The sequence below is a fragment of the Dendrobates tinctorius genome, unplaced genomic scaffold (genome assembly GCF_039654945.1).
Source record: "Dendrobates tinctorius isolate UK_male_01 unplaced genomic scaffold, ASM3965494v1 ptg000036l, whole genome shotgun sequence".
Classification (NCBI taxonomy): domain Eukaryota; kingdom Metazoa; phylum Chordata; class Amphibia; order Anura; family Dendrobatidae; genus Dendrobates; species Dendrobates tinctorius.
Window position 1 is genome coordinate 41,163,074 of NW_027361704.1, and position 19,209 is coordinate 41,182,282.

At 45.7% G+C, this 19,209-nt stretch overlaps 1 pseudogene; it reads right to left on the reverse strand.

The window, feature by feature from the left end:
- Positions 1-17,395: 17,395 nt before the first annotated feature.
- LOC141087970 (UDP-glucose 6-dehydrogenase pseudogene) lies at positions 17,396-18,779 on the reverse strand (annotated as a pseudogene).
- Positions 18,780-19,209: the final 430 nt, after the last annotated feature.

The following is a 19,209-nucleotide window of genomic DNA, read 5'->3' on the forward strand; positions in this document are numbered from 1 at the left end:
CAACCTAGTGCCGAATGTCTTTTTTTTCACAATGGAGGCCTAATAAACCTTTTTCTGATGTTCTATAGACTTACATTGTAAAAGCAACTTCAAACTCTGAAATAACCAGCAGTGTGATCTAGCAAGTCAGAATTTCAGTCATGTGCATCAGAGGTGGACTGAAGCAACACTGGAAATCAGGAAAGCGGGCAATCAGTAACTATATTAACCCCTTAACAACAGCCGATACGCCTTTTAATGGCAGCAGTTAAGCTTAATTATTCCTCAGCGCCGTTTTTTTAAGGTTGTAGCCCTCCAGCATCGGAAAATCTCTAGGGTTTCAGCTACTTGGGGTAGCCGAGACCCCAGAGAAAATGATTTGGGTTGGTTTTTACCGCACCCCGTGTTGCGATTGCCGGCGGGCACCTGGCGCTTGCCAGTCTGCACCGGGCAAAAATAGATTTCTCCTATTGTTTCGTTTTGATCACTGTGATAGACCCTATCACAGTGATCAAAATAAACAAAATAGTAAATCAAACCCCCTTTATCACTCCCTTATTTAAAAAAAATAAAATAAAAAGTTTTTATTTCCATTTTCCATTAGGGTTATGGTTAGAGTTGGGGACAGAGGTAGAATTAGGGTTGGGCTAGGGTTAGGGTTGGGGCTAGGGTTAGGGTTGTATTGGCATTACGGTTGGGGTTACAGTTGTGGTGTTGGGGTTACGGTTGTAGTGTTGGTGCTAGGGTTGTGTTGGGGTTAGGGTTGTATTGGGGTTGCGGTTGAGGTGTTGTAATTTTTTCCTTCCACATTGCTTTAGTTCTCATGAACTAAAATTTGCTCTCTCACTAAGGGGTTAAAAGCTGAAGAAAAGTCGCAGATGAGCACTGCCTCATTTACTAACATTGGTCAGAGTGCATTGCAATTTTTTCTCGCTTTGCACGCCTCCATATTATACTCCAGTGTGAGCGAGTCCTAATACTTTTCCTCTGATTGTTCCACTCCTGATTTTGGCTTGCAAATACTGAGATAAAAGCATCAAATGCACGTGGCATTATACTGAGGATGAGATTCATTAAGAACCTGTTGGTACTAAAGCTACGTTCCCATGATGAGCTTTTTGGTGAGTTTTTGGTGTTGCAGATTTTCTGCAGCACTTCTGCATCCATCAAGTAAGATAGGTTTCTTGCATTAAAAAAAAAAAATGAACAGCTTCAGAATCTCACCAAATACTCATCGTGGGAACTTAGCCCAATGTTTTGCATATAACAAACTTAGGACAGTTTAAGTATTTTGATGAGTATTTTGCATCAGTAATTTGTAGGCGAAAACACGGAAGAGGTACAAATCTTCCTTGCTAACTGAAGGGGGACAGTATCCCAGCATAAATGAATTGGAGGAGGAGGGGGAGCAGACATGATGCAGACATTCATCCACACTGAGGGCTGAGGGGAGTGATTTGTGTCGAAAGCTCTCTGCTGTCTGACATTGTGTACATGAAGAAACATGATGGGCTTCATGCTGGGGCTCTGCGCTGTCGGAGCCCTATCAGGCTTACTTTGAAAGGACGGCACTGTACATATCACCTCATCGCCTGTTGCCCCATTTTGACCCCTGTTGGTGTGTCAGGCAACCTCATACAGTTACATTGAGACCACACTAATATTATGATCATTCGTATGCAGCGATCATTTGATCATATGGAGGCCAGACAGCACTTGTAGATAAAGCACAACAGATTGCAAATGATGTTCTCAGCATAATTGTAGTGCTTGAGACAGCGGGGATGTTTGGGGTCTGTGAATCATGCTTTCAATGGGTGGGATAAGGGCGGATCTATACTTTGGAGTCTCTACCACATCTCGGGTCGCCTTGCTCATATCTTTAGTTCTACTTTGACTTAATATAATTTTCCTGGCCAGCCTTAAGGTACTGTCACGCTTAGCGATGCACCAGCGATCCTGACAAAGATATGGATCGCTGGTGCATCACTAAGTGGTCACTAGTGAGCTGCCACACAGGCAGATCTCACCAGCGACATAGCAGAGGTCGGGGGTCGCTACTTACCTGTCTGACGAGGCGATCCTGAAGTCCTGCCGGCGTCCACACGTCGCTGTTCTCGCGCGATCAGCGATAGACAGCGGGGGAGCCGGTCAGAGGCAAGTATCACACATAGCGATATCGCTAGCAAAACCAGTGACGTTACAGCGATATTGCTACTGATATCGCTTAGTGTGACGGCGACGGGGCCTTTACTCCTCCTCTAACCCTATCCTGTCGGGAGCTTTACTCTCTCCTCTCACATCTTATTTTTTAGTCAGAACGCAAATACAGAACACGGCTCCTTTACAGACTAGTAACTTTCACCAATTGTGTGACTGACCATTGGGCACAACCACTTGTCACTCGTATGTCTCCACCGCCCCTCATAGGAAGCAGATAGAACTGCATTGCACAATTGGATTAGCGCTATGTAGGGGGCTGGAGTCAGACAAGCTGTTGATTCTGTAGTTTTTTCATACCAAAGTCAGAGGTGAATTGAGCAGGAAGGAGAAATATAAATCCTTTCTTCATACTTTATATTACCTTTGAATCCACTCATGACAGTGGCGCCAAAAACTGCATAAAAACCTGTAACAAAATCCTCCACAAAAACTGCACATAGGATTTCATCTATAAAAAGCAGTGCATCCTATAGGGCACAGATACAAGCCAATTTTGGCCCCACATTCCAGCCAATCAGTGCTCATTTACTGACCTGTTTACAGAGGCCAACTGATGCTGACGGCAATAAAATGATAATTAATATGATTATTCTGTCCCCTTCAGCATCATACTGCATCTCTGCTTTTAAGGGGAAATATGTTGTGGCTAATGAAGATTTTAATGTTGGCATAGAGATCTTATCTCCCATCAAAACAGCATTTTGCTCATTCATTGCATGACATATCCATGGCCACTTGTCAGCCTCCCTCTACATTGGCTTAGACCAATGTGTTTGTGCTCCAGTTTCCATAACCATAATTGCTCCAGTAATACTGTAACTTTTTCTGCAAGGAAAAATGTTACCCCTTAGACCTCAGTCCAGAGCCCCACACCTAGCCAAATCAGATCTCATACATTGCATTGATGAGGAGCAGTAACACGAAACACTGTCTGCAAATTTTGATTCTGGTTTGGGTTTTATTCTAAGTCATAATGCAAGGCTTGTTAAAGGGTTGATATTGACTTAGAATCACTGCTTCCAACAGGTGGAGCCATAGAGTTCTAGTCCTCTTCCTCTCTGAAGAGGCAATTTGCATATTTAATTTGTTAGAGGAACATTGCATGGTGTAAAAAATCTCTGTACATTGTCATGCAGGGGTCAGCATGTCACTCTCTGCCAGGAGAAATGTTACCCCTTAGACATTAATTTTAGTATGAGTGCAATTCACAAACTCTACAGCTCTCCAGTCCATAAAATGGCTGTTGGTTGAGGAACATATGACCAGACCTGTCTTCAGTCTTGTCCAATTGAAAACCTCACATGAGAAAACTGCTTTTCTATTAGAGGAGGCTGATGGACAGGTCTGGTCACTTGCTCCTCCACCAGCAGCCATTTTATGGACAGGAGAGCTATGCTGTCTGTGAGGAAAGCTGCAGTAACAAAAGAAGAAGAACCTGTCATCTATTGTATTATTTCTAAACACTGTTTTTCGGTGATTACTTTGTATCTCCATTCATACTGCACCCACACACACAAATGATACACCGTTTGAAAGGTAAAGCCCCCGTTACACACTGCGATATCTCTATCAATATCGCTGTAAAGTCACCGATTTTGTGACGTTGCAGCGATATTGCTAGCGATATCGCTGCATCTGATACTTACCTCCGACCGGCTCCCCCGCTGGTAATCGCTGATCGCGCGAGAAGCTGCTGGACCATTCCTCGTCGGCCACTTCCTGCTGGGCTTCCTGCTGTGAAGACGAGCGACGCGTGGAGCTGGGCGGGAGGACGCAGGATCGCCGCGTCTGACAGGTAAGTAGCGACCCCCGTCCCCAGCAATGTCGCTGGTGAGATCTGCCTGTGTGGCAGCTCACTAGCGACCACCTAGCGATGCACCAGCGATCCTGACCGCGTCTTATTGCTGGTCGGGATCGCTGGTGAGTCGCTAGGTGTAACGGTACCCTTAACTTGCCCCCTTCAGAAAGAAAATAGCAAAATAAACTACACATCCACAATTTGACCACGTAATACAGTTTAAACATTAATTTTCATAAACCTGCAGTAAAGAAAAATGACCTGCAGGTGGCACAACACTACCCCAAAGCACACTACCACAAAGTTGCTTACAGACATTACAAACAAATCCAAACATTTGCCTTGGGGGCTTTCGAGCTTGTCGAACTGCTTGCCCAGCCTATTTCAGGCACATTGGAGGATTGCACACTTCACTGCAGGTGAGTCACATATGCAAACACATTTGTAAACATGCACTGCTTTTTCGTGGATTACTTTGCCCCACACACACAAATGGTGAATCACATAAGCAAACATATTTGTAAACATGCACTGCTTTTTTGCTGATTACTTTGCCCCCACACACACAAATGATACACCATTTGAAAGGTAAACTTGCCACATTCAGCAAGAAAAGAGACAAACAAACAACACATTCACAATTTTATCTCTAAATACAGTTTAAACATTCATTTTCATAAACCTGCAGAAAGAAACAATGACCTGCAGGTGGCACCTCAACCAGAAGACATTTTTTGGCTTCTACTTATCAAACCAATTTATTGTATTACCAATCTACATATATAAATACCTGTCTGTGTTCACCATCTCATGAAATACGTTTACATTTGACCAGCTTGCTTTTTCTGACAGTGTAAGGCCAGAGTCACACTAGCGAGAAAAACGGACGAGTGCTGTGTGATAAAAAATCGCATAGCACTCAGAACAATGTTAATCTATGGGGCAGCTCCCATCACGGGATTTTTTCTCGCTCATTTTATATGGGCTGAGAAAATCGCAGCATGCTGTGCCAATGCAAGTCTATGGGTGTAAGAAAAAAACTGATTACATACGAACCAGAAGTGTGACTTGAGAGAAATATGCACCGGTGTCCTTTAACAAAAGTCTGCAATTCATTTTGTGATACTGTAAAATCACACTGACATGTTTAGAATAGAAACAATAGATATAGACACATAGAATACATATATATATATATATATATATATATATACACATGTCATTGAGCCACACACATATATATATTTATAGTTCATAGTGTTCTACATAGCATAATAGCCGCTAAATCAATTGCCGGCTTCTGTAAGATCATTACAAAACCCGACATGAAATGACACATGGTTTACATACAGTAAACCATTTCATTTCATTTAGTTTGTTATATGTCTTTGACTAATAATTAGATTAGTGTATGTGTGTAAAATTTTGGACATGTAGGTCATTAACGGGTAAATTCATTGCAAAAAATTGTGTGGGATCCCGCGGTAATTTCTCTGCAAGAGAGGGAAAGCCAGTGAGTTAGGGCAGATATTAATAGCTTAGAGAGGGACCATTGTTTACCCCCCAGGCTAAAAAAAACTGCTCCCAGCCACCCCAGAAAAGGCACATCTATAAGATGCACCTTTTCTGGCACTTTGCCTCTCTATTCCCTTTGCCCATAGCGGTGGCTCATATATTAAAAATAATGGGCTAATGTGACCTTGCTATTGAAAGGTGACATTGAGCTGAGTTAATAATGGAGAGTTGTCAATAAGACACCTATCCATTATTAATCCTATAGCATTAAAGGGTTAAAAAAGACACACACATTAATAAAAAATTATTTAAATGAAATAATCACACAAAGTTTTTGACCAAATTTATTATTCTGCTAATCCAACAGAATCCCTTGTTCTGTTAAAAAACAAAAAATATGGATATTGTTGTTTTTTTTTTAGTTTTTTTTCCTGCCTTGCTCTGTGTCTCTGTCATTTTCCCTGCATCCTCCTGTCCTGTCACCTCCGGCTGTCAGACAGGTGGCTCCTGTGTCTGCATTTACACCTGTCTGTCCCTCCTGAGTCCCCTTTTGTCTGTTGTATTGTTGTTATCTGCCTCTCTCTCTTGCAGCCTCCAACCTCCGCCAGCCCCAGGTGCTCCCGGTTCAGTTTGCCTCCCTTTCTCTGTGGCCCCTAAAGTCCTTTGTTCATTAGCAGCTCGGATTCCTCGCCACTGTCTCACCGGTGCTCAGCCCTAGTCGCCCCTTTGGCTCCGGCTGTTGCGGTTCCATCCCCCCTGGGCCTGCCCCTAACACTCCCTGTATAGGGGGTGGCTCCACCTGGTCCGCTCGCCCTCGGGGGCTTTGGAGCCATGACCCAGAGGGTCCACTCCTGGGTTCCCCTAGCATTCCACACCGTAACAAATATATATATTATTATTATTTATTATTATAGCACCATTTATTCCATGGCGCTTTACATGTGAGGAGGGGTATACATAATATATACAAGTACAGTAATCTTAAACAATACAAGTCACGATTGGTACAGGATGAGAGAGGACCCTGCCCGCGAGGGCTCACAATCTACAAGGGATGGGTGAGTATACAGTAGGCGAGGGTAGAGCTGATCGTGCAGTGGTTTGGTGGATCGGTGGTTACTGCAGGTTGTAGGCTTGTCGGAAGAGGTAGGTCTTCAGGTTCTTTTTGAAGGTTTTCATGGTAGGCGAGAGTCTGATATGTTGTGGTAGAGAGTTCCAGAGTAGGGGGGATGCGCAGGAGAAGTCTTGTATGTGATTGTGGGAAGAGGAGATAAGAGGGGAGTACAGAAGATCTTGTGAGGATCGGAGGTTTCGTGCAGGTAAGTACCGGGAGATGAGGTCACAAGTATATATATATATATATATATATATGTGTCTCAATTTGCGTTGGTGTTAATTGAATCTCTGAAAGGTTTATTACCTGCAACTTAGAAGTAGAAGGGTTGTCAATTCATCTGTCATGTCTTCTTAGAGTGTCATTTCTTCTGCCAAATTTATTTTTCCGTAGATTATAGGTACGTTTTTGACTGTCATCTTCTTCTCTGGATGATACGGATGAAAAGGAGGCAGATCTAGAAGCCCCGCGTTCATCCCTGACAGAGGATTGCCATTTGTATACAGTCCTATTTTTAAAGTCCTCCAAATCTCTCTGGAGCTTTTTAGATTTAGTTTCTTTAATTTCCTTTTCCCAAAATAGGGATTGGGAATCAATATCCTTATTGAACGTTTCCATTTCAACAACAGATAAATTCTGTTGGAGTTTTTGACGTATAATTTCAATTTCCTGGTCTATTTTCTCCAGGCTTTTTCTATTATTACCAATGAGACGTTACACGAAAGATTTTGAACAACTAGAACAAGCTTCCTCCCATCTGATTTTGAATGCATTGTCCTCAACAGAGAAGGAGGGCATAATATACACTCAGAGACTTCTGGGGATTAAACCCTTAGCAAGATAGCTTTCCAAGGACGCTTTGTTCCACCATGTGCGAGCTCTTTTTTCAGGGAGGATTTCATGGAGTTTTTTAAAACTAATTTTTGCCAATTTTCTGTATTATCCATTTGCGTTGTGCCCCCATTAAAGACCGTATCCAAACAAGAAAGCCAATCTTGGTCTTTGGCCTTAGTATCCATCCTGGCAAAAGAAGAACTGTAAACTAAGTACAGCAAACAACAGAAATTACAAAAGCTATGGCCACATGAAACAAAAGTTCCCATTATTTTTCATTTGGTACTGCCATACTGTTAGCCTGTGCATCAAATGCAAGGCCCGTCCTGCCCCCAATTTACACGCACCCCAATAAGCCTTTGAACCCACTTACTGGATGGCCACAGGAAAACCAAGATCACATTATTCTTTTGGTACTGCCATACTATTAGCCTATGCATTGAATGCAAGGCCTGCCTTGCCACAAAGTTACACGCACCCCAATAAGCTTTTGAACCTACGGACTGGATGGCCACAGGAAAACCTAGTTCACATTATTCTTTTGGTACTGCAATACTGTTAGCCTATGCATTGAATGCAAGGCCCACCCTGCACCAAAGTTGCATGCATCACAATAACCCTTGGAACAGACGTAGAGGTGGGCCTCCTGAAAACAATGTTCCCATTATTAGGAAGTGGGTCTCCCAAAGTGTTTGCCCAAGCATTGAATGCAATGCCTGCCAAAAATTAAGAGGCACGTGTAGGAAGGCCTCTTAAATTTTTTTTTCCCATTGTAAAGGAGCTGCTCTCCTTTCCTTGGAATGCCCATACACTAAGTGTATGGGCTGACAAATGTTTTTTACATTTTTTGACAGGCATCTTAAACACCCTTTCAACAAACTAGAGTGGCTGTAGCAGCACTGAACATAGTCACCCTCATGTTCTAGTGCTGATGGTCTAGTGGATGATGAGGAGAAGGAGGAGGATGACACCAAATAGCCAAAATCAGGAAGCATATACCCATGTGTGTGTGTGTGAAAAGGTTCATGGGAATACACCTCCCAAAAAAAGACACTGTATTGGAGGTTATGTTTTGCTATTATCATTCGGTGGTGTAGAGAAGTCTGCCCCAATCCAGCCCATGTTCATTTTTATAAGAGTCAGCATGCTTGCATTTTCAGTTGACAGGCGAATGCGCTTATCAGTTATAATTACACCAGCGGCAATAAAAACCCGCTCTGACAAAACGCTAGTGGCAGGGCAGGCCAGGACCTCGAAGGCATAGAGAGCCAGTTCATGCCACGTGTCCAGCTTGGATACTGTCACGCCGCCTGTCATACCGCCCCCACCTGGGGGTGGGACCCCGGTGCCCATCGTCACCACTTCCGCTGCCACAGCCACTCCAAGGGTCCCGTCGGGTGTGCACACGCACCTCTCGCTCCTAGCTCTATGGTTGCACTATGTTCCAGTGCGCACGGGCTCTCTGCCCAGCTCTGTCTTCGGTCTTGTCCTCTCTATGATACAGGAGGACTTGACCCAGAAATTCTTGTACTCATGTGCTATATCAGGCTACCTCTTCCTATGAGAGGTGCCTGATTATTGTTGTGCTTCCTGGCTAGGTCTTGTTTGTCCTTGCCTGGCTGTGCGCTGTATTCAGGTCCTCTGCCTTTTGCTCTGTTCCAGGACTCTGCCTTGTGTGCTGTTCCTATACTCTGCCTAGCCATACTTCCCAGCACATGCTCCGTGCTCTCTGCTCTGTGTTCTAACTCTGCACTCTGGCGCGCTCTCCGCTCACAGTCTGTCTGACTCTGTACTGTGGCGTGCACTCTTGCACGCACCCTGCATTGCTCTCACCCGGGTGTGCTTGCCTGTACACGCCATACGTGCTCTCGTGTACTCGCCTTGCACTCTAGCACCAGCGCATTCCTGTGTGCACTCCTAGTATTGTCCTGTACTCTCTGTGCTCCCATACATTCATCCTGTTTACTCTGCGAGTCCCTGTGCCCACGCTTTGCACACTCTGGCACTCTGCACACCCCCGGTTCCTAGACACACTCACTTGTGTCTCCTGTGAGCCGGCCACCTGGTGCCAGCAGTCATGGTACCATACCCCTGGGGCTTGCCCCTGAGACTCCCTGTATAGGGGGTGGTCCTCACTAGGCCAGCTCACCCTGGGAAGGTTGGTGCCACGACCTAGAGGGTCCACTCCAGGAGTCGTCACAGATACCCAATAATTAAAAGACAAAGCGGAATCATGGAGGACGTTGGTACGGTCAGCAAGGTACTCCCTCAGCATCTTCCAAAACATTCCATTCCTTGTGACATTACCTCGCGCCTCTGGGCCAGGGTGATGGGAGGGTCTGAGAGAACTGTCCCAGAACTTTGCCAGTGTTCCCCTGCCTCTGTTGGATTGGAGTTGTGTCTCTCTCGCCTGTACTCCTTGGTTGTCCAACGAACTGTGACATCTGCCGCTAGCGTTTTCAGATGGGAATTTTTTTAATAATTCCACAACAAGGGCACTCTGTTACTGCACCATTTTAATAGACCTGTGTGCCACTGGAAGAAGAGATTGAAAGTTCTCCTTGTAGCGTGGGTCTAGAAGTGTCACCAACCAGTAATGAGTGTCACCGTAAATTTTCATAATGCGAGGGCCACGGGAAAGGCAGCACAACATAAAGTCAGCCATGCGTGCCAGACTGGTAACAGGCAAGCCTTCCATGTCCTCACCAACAGGACAACTGACCATGGTGTCCTTCTCCTGCTCCCTGTCCTCAGGCCATCCACGCTGAACAGATGGTATGACAGTTGTGCTTGGAGTTTTGTCTATAATGCATAAAAGTAGCTCCTGTTCTTCCTCCTCCTCTTCCTCATTGTCAACCAATCCACTTGGGATGACATGAGGCTGGGCTATGTGTAATTACCCTGTGTGCTTCCTTGCTCCATGTCCTCATGCTCTGCCTGCAGTGCATCCTCTTTCATTGTGAACAGAGAGCTTTCCAGAATGCAGAGAAGCGGGATGGTGACACAAATTATGGCATCATCGCCGCTCATCATCTTGGTGGATTCCTCAAAGTTTTGGAGGATAGTACATATGTCTGACATCCATGTCCACTCCTGAGGTCATATGTGTGGTGTCTGACCTGAATAACAATGACCTTGTTGATGCTGGTAGCCAACAACTGCCCTCTTTTGCTCACAAATCCTTTCCAACATATGCAATGTAGATTTACAATGAGTGGGGACATCACACACCAGTCAGTGAGCCGGAAGCTGCAAACACTGCTGAAGCACGGCAAAAGCGGCAGAAGCTGGAGCTGACTTTCGAAAATGACCACACAGGTGGCATACTTTCACAAGCAGGTCCAGCAGCTCTGGATAGCTTTTGAGAAAACGTTGAACAACTAGATTAAGCACATGGGCCAAGCATAATACGTGTGTGAGCTCGCCTCACCTCAGAGCCGCGACCAGATTCCGGCCATTGTCACACATGATCAGGCCTGGCTGTAGGTTCAGCGGTATCAGCCACACATCTGCCTGGTCTTTCAGAGCTGTCCACAACTCTTCAGCATTGTGCGGTTTGTCACCTAAGCATATTAGCTTCAGTACAGCCTGTTGACGCTTGGCTGCAATGCTTCCAGCTTGTGACCGATGTGCTCATTTTGGAGATGGAGGCTGAAGAGGAGGAAGAGGTGCAGGATCTATAGACTGTGGGAGCAACCCTGATTGACGTAAGGCCTTCAATCCTCGGTGTTGGGAGGACATGTTCCATTCCAAGGTCCGTATGGGTCCCTGTTTCCACTATGTTAACCCATGTAGCGTCGCTGCCCACAAGCACTTGTCCACGTGCCCGTGGTTAGGTGGACTTTCCTAGTAACAGCATTGTTCAGGGCATGGGTAATGTTGAGGGACACGTGCTTGTGTAATGCCTGGATGGCACACCGGGAGAAATAGTGGCGGCTGGGGACCGAGCACCTTGGGATGGCCGCCGCCATCAGGTTGCGGAAAGCTTTTGTCTTCATAAGCCTAATGGCAACATTTCTACTGCAACCAGATGAGAAATGTCTGAATTTAGTACTGTGGCCTGTGGGGCGTTGGCTGCATATTTACGCTTGCATTCCAATGACTGGGGTATGGACAACTGAAGGCTGCGCTTGGACAAGGACGTCGACGTGCTTGATGATGGTGGTAGTTGAGTGTGGGCAAAGACAGTTGCAGGGCAGGAGGCATCTTCACATGCACCGTGGACAGGGGATTGGCTTGTACGCACAATAGTGGAAGAAGCAGTGTTTTCACCCACAGACACTTTTCTAGAGCATGGTGCCCGGCCCACGAAGTCGGTTGCTTTGATGCCATGTTCCTGATCATGCTAGTGGTGGTCAGGCTGTTAGTTTTGCTACCCCTGCTGATGCGGGCATGGAGAGTGGTGCAAATGGCCTGTTTGGGGTTAACAGCAGAGTCTTTAAAAAACAACTAGACTCGAGAAAACCTAACAGTTGTACTGGCAACTTCCATTATGTTGGTGTTATGAGTAACGGTTGCCCGCCATCTGTCTGCGGCCAACACACTGCTTCTTACTGCCTGTTGGGGTGCTATGCCTCCCTTCCCCTGTGTGCTGCTGTCATCAATCTTCATGTCCTCCTGCCAGGTTGGGTCAGTTACTATATCATCCACCACATCAGATTCCACTTCTGCACCCTGGTCCTCCTCCTGACTTGCTGGCAATTGTGTCTCATTATCGTCCACCTCTTGTGACACGTTCCCACCATTGCCTTCATGTGAACGTGGCTGCTCAAGTATTTGGGCATGGCTACATGCAATCTCATCTTGCCCCGCTTCAAGTGGACTGGGATGGAGGCCCGAATCTATAAATGGAAAACTGAACAGCTCTTCAGAGTGTCCAAGTGTGGGATAAGTTGTCTCCGGGCACTCGGCATGGCGGGAGGAAGGAGGATCAGGGTGAGGAATATGCGATCCAGACTCACGGATACTTTGACTTGACCGTGTGGAAGACAGGGTGCGGTTGGTGGTGGAAAAGTGAATGGAAACAATATCTGCTATCCAACCAAAAACCTTTTGACACTGCTCTGGTTTCAATAGTGCTGTTCTGCGGTCTCCTATGAATTCAGACAGGAAGGTCATGCTTGAAGATGTCAGTGTTTATTGTGGCACAATTTCAGCTTGCCCACGGCCTCGGCCTCTGCATGCACCATCACCATCACGTCCACTTCCCAGTCCATTGGGATGCGCCTTGCCCAATTTAAATGGACTACAATCAGAGGCATAGCTAGGGCTTTGGTTCGGGTGGCGAAACTTCTGAGTGGGACCCTAACCAGAGAACCTGAGCAGATTGCTGCGCTGTTTCCAAAAATAATATAATTCCATTATCGCGGCGTCAGCATGGCCCCTCAGTGCACGCTGCAATAATGGAATAGAGAGCATCACATGATGCTCCCTCTCCCATCATTACCCTCTTCCTTTGACATACAGCGGGTGCATGATGATGTCACTTCATTGCGTCCCCGCTGTGTGCCGGTCTGACTGCAGCACAGCTCCTGACATCAGAGCAGAGCCGCTGCCGAAATCAGCATGAGAGCGAGGAGGAGAGGTGAGTATAGTTTTTTTTTATTTATATAGTGAGTCCTGGTTGCATGATTATGATACCCTGTATGGGGGGGCGGCAGCATGATACCCATATGAGGGGGCAGCATGACATACCCCGTATGAGGAGGGGGCAGCATGATACCCCGTATGATGGGGGCAGCATGATACCCTGTATGAGGGGGGTAGTATGATACCCCGCATGAGGGGGGCAGAATGATTCCCCATATAAGGGAGGGCAGCATGACACCCTATGAGGGGGGCTGCATTATATTCTGAAGGGACTACATTATATTCTTTGGGGGGCTGAATTATACCATATGAAGGGGGCTACATTGTAGAGAAAAAAAGAAAGAAAGAACAGAGAGAGAGAAAGAAAGAACATAGAGAAAGAAAGAAAGAACAGAGAGAGAAAGAAAGAACAGAGAGAGAGAAAGGAAGAACAGAGAGAGAGAAATAACAGAGAGTGAGAAAGAAAGAACAGAGAGCGAGAGAAAGTAAGATTAGAGAGAGAAAGAAAGATAAGAAAGAAAGAAAGAAAGAAAGAACAGAGAGAGAGAAAGGAAGAGGGGAAAGAAAGAAAGAACAGAGAGGAAGAAAGAACAGAGAAAGAAAGAAAGAACAGAGAGAGAGAAAGAAACAGAGAGAAAGCAAGAACAGAGCGAGAGAAAGAAACAGAGAGAGAAAGAAAGATTCCATAAAGATACTATAGCAGCCCGGCTGCCATTGTAGTGCCCAACTGAGCCTCCTGGTGCAGGACATATCATGATCCGCTCACATGGCCGACATCTCAGAGTCCAAGGCCATCCTGCTGTCTGCGCTGTCGGAGGAGACGGTGATGGATCTGAAGCATTCCCTGAGGTGCCTCCATGGTTCTGTCACAATCTTCTCCTGAAATTACCTCATTTCCGGTCAGCTTCCAACGCATCACTTCCGGTGGAACGTCACGTGCAAATTTTAAAGTGCTCCTCGGGGCTCTGCCGTGTACTCCTGTGTCTGTGGGAAAAGTAAGCTCCCAACCGGGGCAGATTCTCTCTCAAAATCAAGATGGTTGGGAGGTATGAATGCTCCCCACCATACACCTTGTACACGCACAGCTCCGCACACCTCATACACACACGGTTCCGCTTTCTATGCCTCATACACACACGGCTCCGCTCCTTACAACTCGCACACACATGGCTCCACTGAGTACACACATGGCTTCACTCTGTAAACCTCGAAGACATGCGGCTCTGCTCTGTACACCTTGTACAGACGCGGCTCCGCTCCGTACACCTCGTACACACGCAGCTCCGCTCCGTACACCTCGTACACATGCGGCTTGGCTCCGTACACCTCGTACACACGCGGCTCCGCTCCGTACAACTCGTACACACGCGGCTCCGCTCCGTACACCTCGTACACACGTGGCTCCGTTCCGTACACCTCGTACACACATGGCTCTGCTCAGTACACCTCGTACACACACAGCTCTGCTCCATACACCTCATACACCCGGCTCCGCTCCGTACACCTCGTAGACACACGGCTCTGCTCTGTACACCTCGTACACACACAGCTCTGCTCCGTACACCTCGTACACACACGGCTCTGCTCCGTACACCTCGTACACACGCGGCTCTGCTACATCCACCCTGTAAACTCCTCCTGACCCTTCACAGAAACTTCCCTTCATCCAGCACGGCAGAATCCTGCATACACTGAGAGGCCCCTGATCATGTGACCTCGACTCCTCCCCTCCTGTGACCTCATCACAGGTCCTGTGGCAGAGAAGAGAACATAGCGCGGCAGAGCAGGGAGATGATCGATTCTCCTTGCTCTGCCACAGATACAGTTACAGCAGCATAGCCTGGGTGGGCTCCCTCAGAGCACGGGGCCCGGGGCCACCCACCCCTCTGCCCCCCGGTAGCTATGCTGCTGACTACAATATTTTCCACTTTCACTACAAATAGCTGATTTGGTAATGAACTTGTATGTGATCTGTGTGTGGGAAAACCACACTTTAAAATATATGGACTGTAGGTAAAAATGTATTTTTGGTTATCAAACTGGTGTCAATAACTAGGGTAAGACACAGCAAAAAAGGAGAATGGAGGCCTGTAATGCCACAATTTGTTGCCCACAGATAGATCTGGTGTTTGACTGTGATACCAGACTCTTCAATATGTGGCCTGTATTTTTACAATTTGTACCCCAAAATAGTGTATAGAAATAGGGTCACAGACAGCAAATACAGTGGAATGTAGCCCTGAAATGGCAAAGACCCGAGCTTCCGATACTCGGGCGAGTACAGAGTAGTGGCGAGCATGTTTTCTCCTCACAAACTATGATATTTAGTGAATCCTGTGCTGCATTGAGCAGGGGGTTGGACACGATGACCCTTGAGGTCCCTTCCAACACTAACATTCTATGATTCCATGATTTATAAAATATTGAATATTACATACAGTAGATATTCTGAGTATAATCAAGTGGATTTCTATGAAATTGATTTTTACAAATTGTGACCAAGTTATCAACCATAGAGCATGAAATTCCTTTAATCCAGCATCCTATAATCCAGAAGGTCTCATAATTCTGCATTTTTTTTCTAGCCCAGAACTTTAACAGAGTGTAAAATTTTACAAAATCCTAAACAAGTAACTGAGCAGAGATATCTAAAAGGGACGTTCCTATTAGGCTTTATTCACACATCCATGTGTCGTTATACATGATGCACAGACCACCCGTGGTTCTCCTGACCCAAACTCAATAGCCTCATAGACATACAGTTGAATTCAGAAGTTCACATACACTATATAAAAAGACACATATGCATGTTTGTCTCAATATCTGAAATTAAATCAGAATTAACCATTCCCGATTTAGGCAGACCACAACCATGAGAGTCAAAATGAGAAAACAAATCCAGAAAATCACCTTGTCTGATTTGGCAAGATTTATTTTGCAAATTATGGTAGAAAATAAGTATTTGGTCACCTAAAAACATACAAGATTTCTGGCTCTCACAGACCTGTAACTTCTTCTTTAAGAGGCTCCTTTGTCTTCCACTCATTACCTGTAGTAATAGCACCTGTTTGGACTTGTTATCAGTATAAATGACACCAGTCCACAACCTCAAACAATCACACTCCAAACTCCACTATGGTGAAGACCAAAGAGCTGTTCGAAGGACACCAGAAATAAAATTGTAGCCCTGCACCTGGCTGGGAAAACTGAATCTGCAATAGGCAAGCAGCTTGGTGTGATGAAATCAACTGTGGGAGCAATAATAAGAAAATGGAAGAAATACTAGACCACTGATAATCTCCCTCGATCTGGGGCTCCACGCAAGATCTCAACCTGTGGGGTCAAAATGATCACAAGAACGGTGAGCAAAAATCCCAGAACCACACCGGGGGGACCTAGTAAATGACGTGCATAGAGCTGGGACCATGGCAACAAAGGCTACCATCAGTAACACACAATGCCGCCAGGGACTCAGATTCTACAGTGCCAGATGTGTCCCCCTGCTTAAGCCAGTACATGTCCAGGCCCGTCTGAAGTGTGCTAGAGAGCATTTGGATTATCCATGAAACCAAAGTAGAACTGTTTGTTAGACAGAATGCTGCGTTGCATCCAAAGAACACCATACCTACTGTGAAGAATGGGGGTGGCAACATCATGCTTTGGGGCTGTTTCTCTGCAAAGGGACCAAGATGACCGATCCGTGTACATGAAAGAATAAATGGGCCCATGTATCATGAGATTTTGAGTGCAAACCTCCTTCCATCAGCAAGGGCATTGAAGATGAAACATGGATTTGTCTTTCAGCATGATCAAGATCTCAATTCCATGCCAGGGCAATGAAGGAGTGGCTTCGTAAAAGCATATCAAGGTCCTGGAGTGGCCTAGGTGATTTTCTGGATTTGTTTTCTCATTTTGACTCTCATATTTGTGGTCTACCTATGGTGTCAATTACAGGCCTCTCTCATCTTTTTAAGTGGGAGAACGTGCACAATTGGTGGCTGACTAAATACTTTTTCCCCACTGTACATCACAGCATGTGAAGTGTAGTTGTGGAAAACAGTGGGTGAAACTAAGTTAAATTAAATGGGAACTATACTAGAGCAAACTTTGCATAAATCAATAGTTCTCCGCATCTACAGTGAAAAAAAGAAAATGTAACACTGAGGATGGCCAAATACTTGAGATGTAGACCGCTCCCAGATCAGCCACATCTCCATATACAATGGTGTTCATGTAAAGCCTTCGTCAGGGTAAATTTATACTTCAATAGGTTTTATTATTTCCAGTCACATATATATAGTAAAAAAAATAAAAAATCTTTAACCCTTCCCCATCCAGTAGCTTTATACTCTGGCCTTCTTGAGGGGCACGTCCCTGAGGCTGGTCTTGGGCTTGTCGGCTGTTGTTGTAAAAGGGATCCTCTCTTGGAAGCCACCTTTTTCCCGATGGTCTCAACCTGAATGCCAGTGTTCTGCAACTCCCCATGAAGGTCGTCCAGGACCCAGCAGCCATCAAACATGAACACAGGCTTTAACATCTTGGAATGGATGCGTTAGAAATCCAGTTCCTAATATATGTCCCACTCTGTGCAAATAACTATATCGTGAGCTCCCTCACAGGCCTCGCATGGATCCGGGGAGATATGGACCAGCTTATCCACTCAGTCATCAGCAGTCACTTCGGGCTGGGATAAGTCCATGACTATTTGTTCCCTTGGTACTTTGGGATCGAATATGTGCAACTTGGCCCCTTCATCCATAAGGTAATTTGCTGATGTAGATACTCGAAGAATTCTCTTGCGTCACCTGTGTCCTTATGATGGGTAACCCTAACACAGCAATTTTTTTGTCAGTTACCGTGTTGAAAAGGCAATCGATGATCCTAGAGGTAAACCTCCGCCTCTAGTAGTCATTCATGTCAATCACCTGCTGCCAGTATTTTGCAATTTTGTGCAGATTTAAAACTTCACACAAATAAACTAAATTAAGTACATCTTTCTGGAAGCAGCTACCATCAAAACCAAAACTGGCTTTAAGGAATTTATTTCCAATTCTTTGGTCCATCTCAATAGCCCAGGCCAATTCTTCTACTTCTGCACCAGTCACTTCACACAATGCACTGATAGAGTTAATACTGCTGATCCTCTGGGTGAGGAACACATTAGCAGCCAGTTTAGAAAGCTCAGAGGACCAAGTGTTGGTGGTGATAATCTTCTCCGAAGGGACACAGTTTTCATACACAGCACATAGGGTGCACACCGCTCTCTGTCCTCCAGGGGTTTCATCTCCTCCAATCAGGACCCGATCAGGGTTTTTAAGATCTTTGATGGACGTTCCTTCTGCAAGGAACTCTGGATTAGACAGCACCTGGAAGTTGAGATTGGGTTTTGTTGGCATCAAAGATCCGACGAATGCTCTTGGCAGCTCTCATAGGCACCGTGCTCTTTTCTGTCATAATTTTGTACCCATTTGAGTTCTGAACAATTCTTTGGGCATAAGCTTCAATGTATTTGAGATCTGCAGCTTGGCCTTTTCCCATACCACAGGTTTTTGTTGGGGTGTTAACAGAAATGAACACAAGATCAGCCTCTTGTATGGCTGCATCAATGTCAATGGAGTAAAACAGGTTTTTTCTTCGACAGGATTCAACCACTTCCTTCAGTCCAGGCTCATATATAGGGAGGGTGTTTAAATTCCAGGCATTTATTCACACCTCACCTTGTTTACATCTGTGACACCCCAGAGTCCGGTTGTCACAGTGACATTACCTCCCTCTAATGGGTAAAGTCATGCTTGGAGGCAGAAAGGGCCCCCCCATGCCAGCATAGATTAAAAAAATCACAAATTGCTGCTGCAGGTCAGAAAAGGGAGATGACTTATAAATTCTGGCCAGCAGAGGGGGTTGGTGAGTCAGCTAGAAATCAGCTGAGGAGTTGTCATGGAAATGAAGCAGCTGTGAGCTGTGAGGAGAAATGACAGTTAAACGTGAGGACGTGAGGTAAAAAGAGATCTTTCTGGAAGATCCTGTCAGATGAAGACAGGTTGCTGATCTAAGAGGAGATGAAGACAGGCAGCTGATCTGTGAAGAGGGAAAGGACAAGAGCAGAGACTGAGAGACTCTAGGGAAGCTAAATACTGCATATAGCAGACCCCTGAGT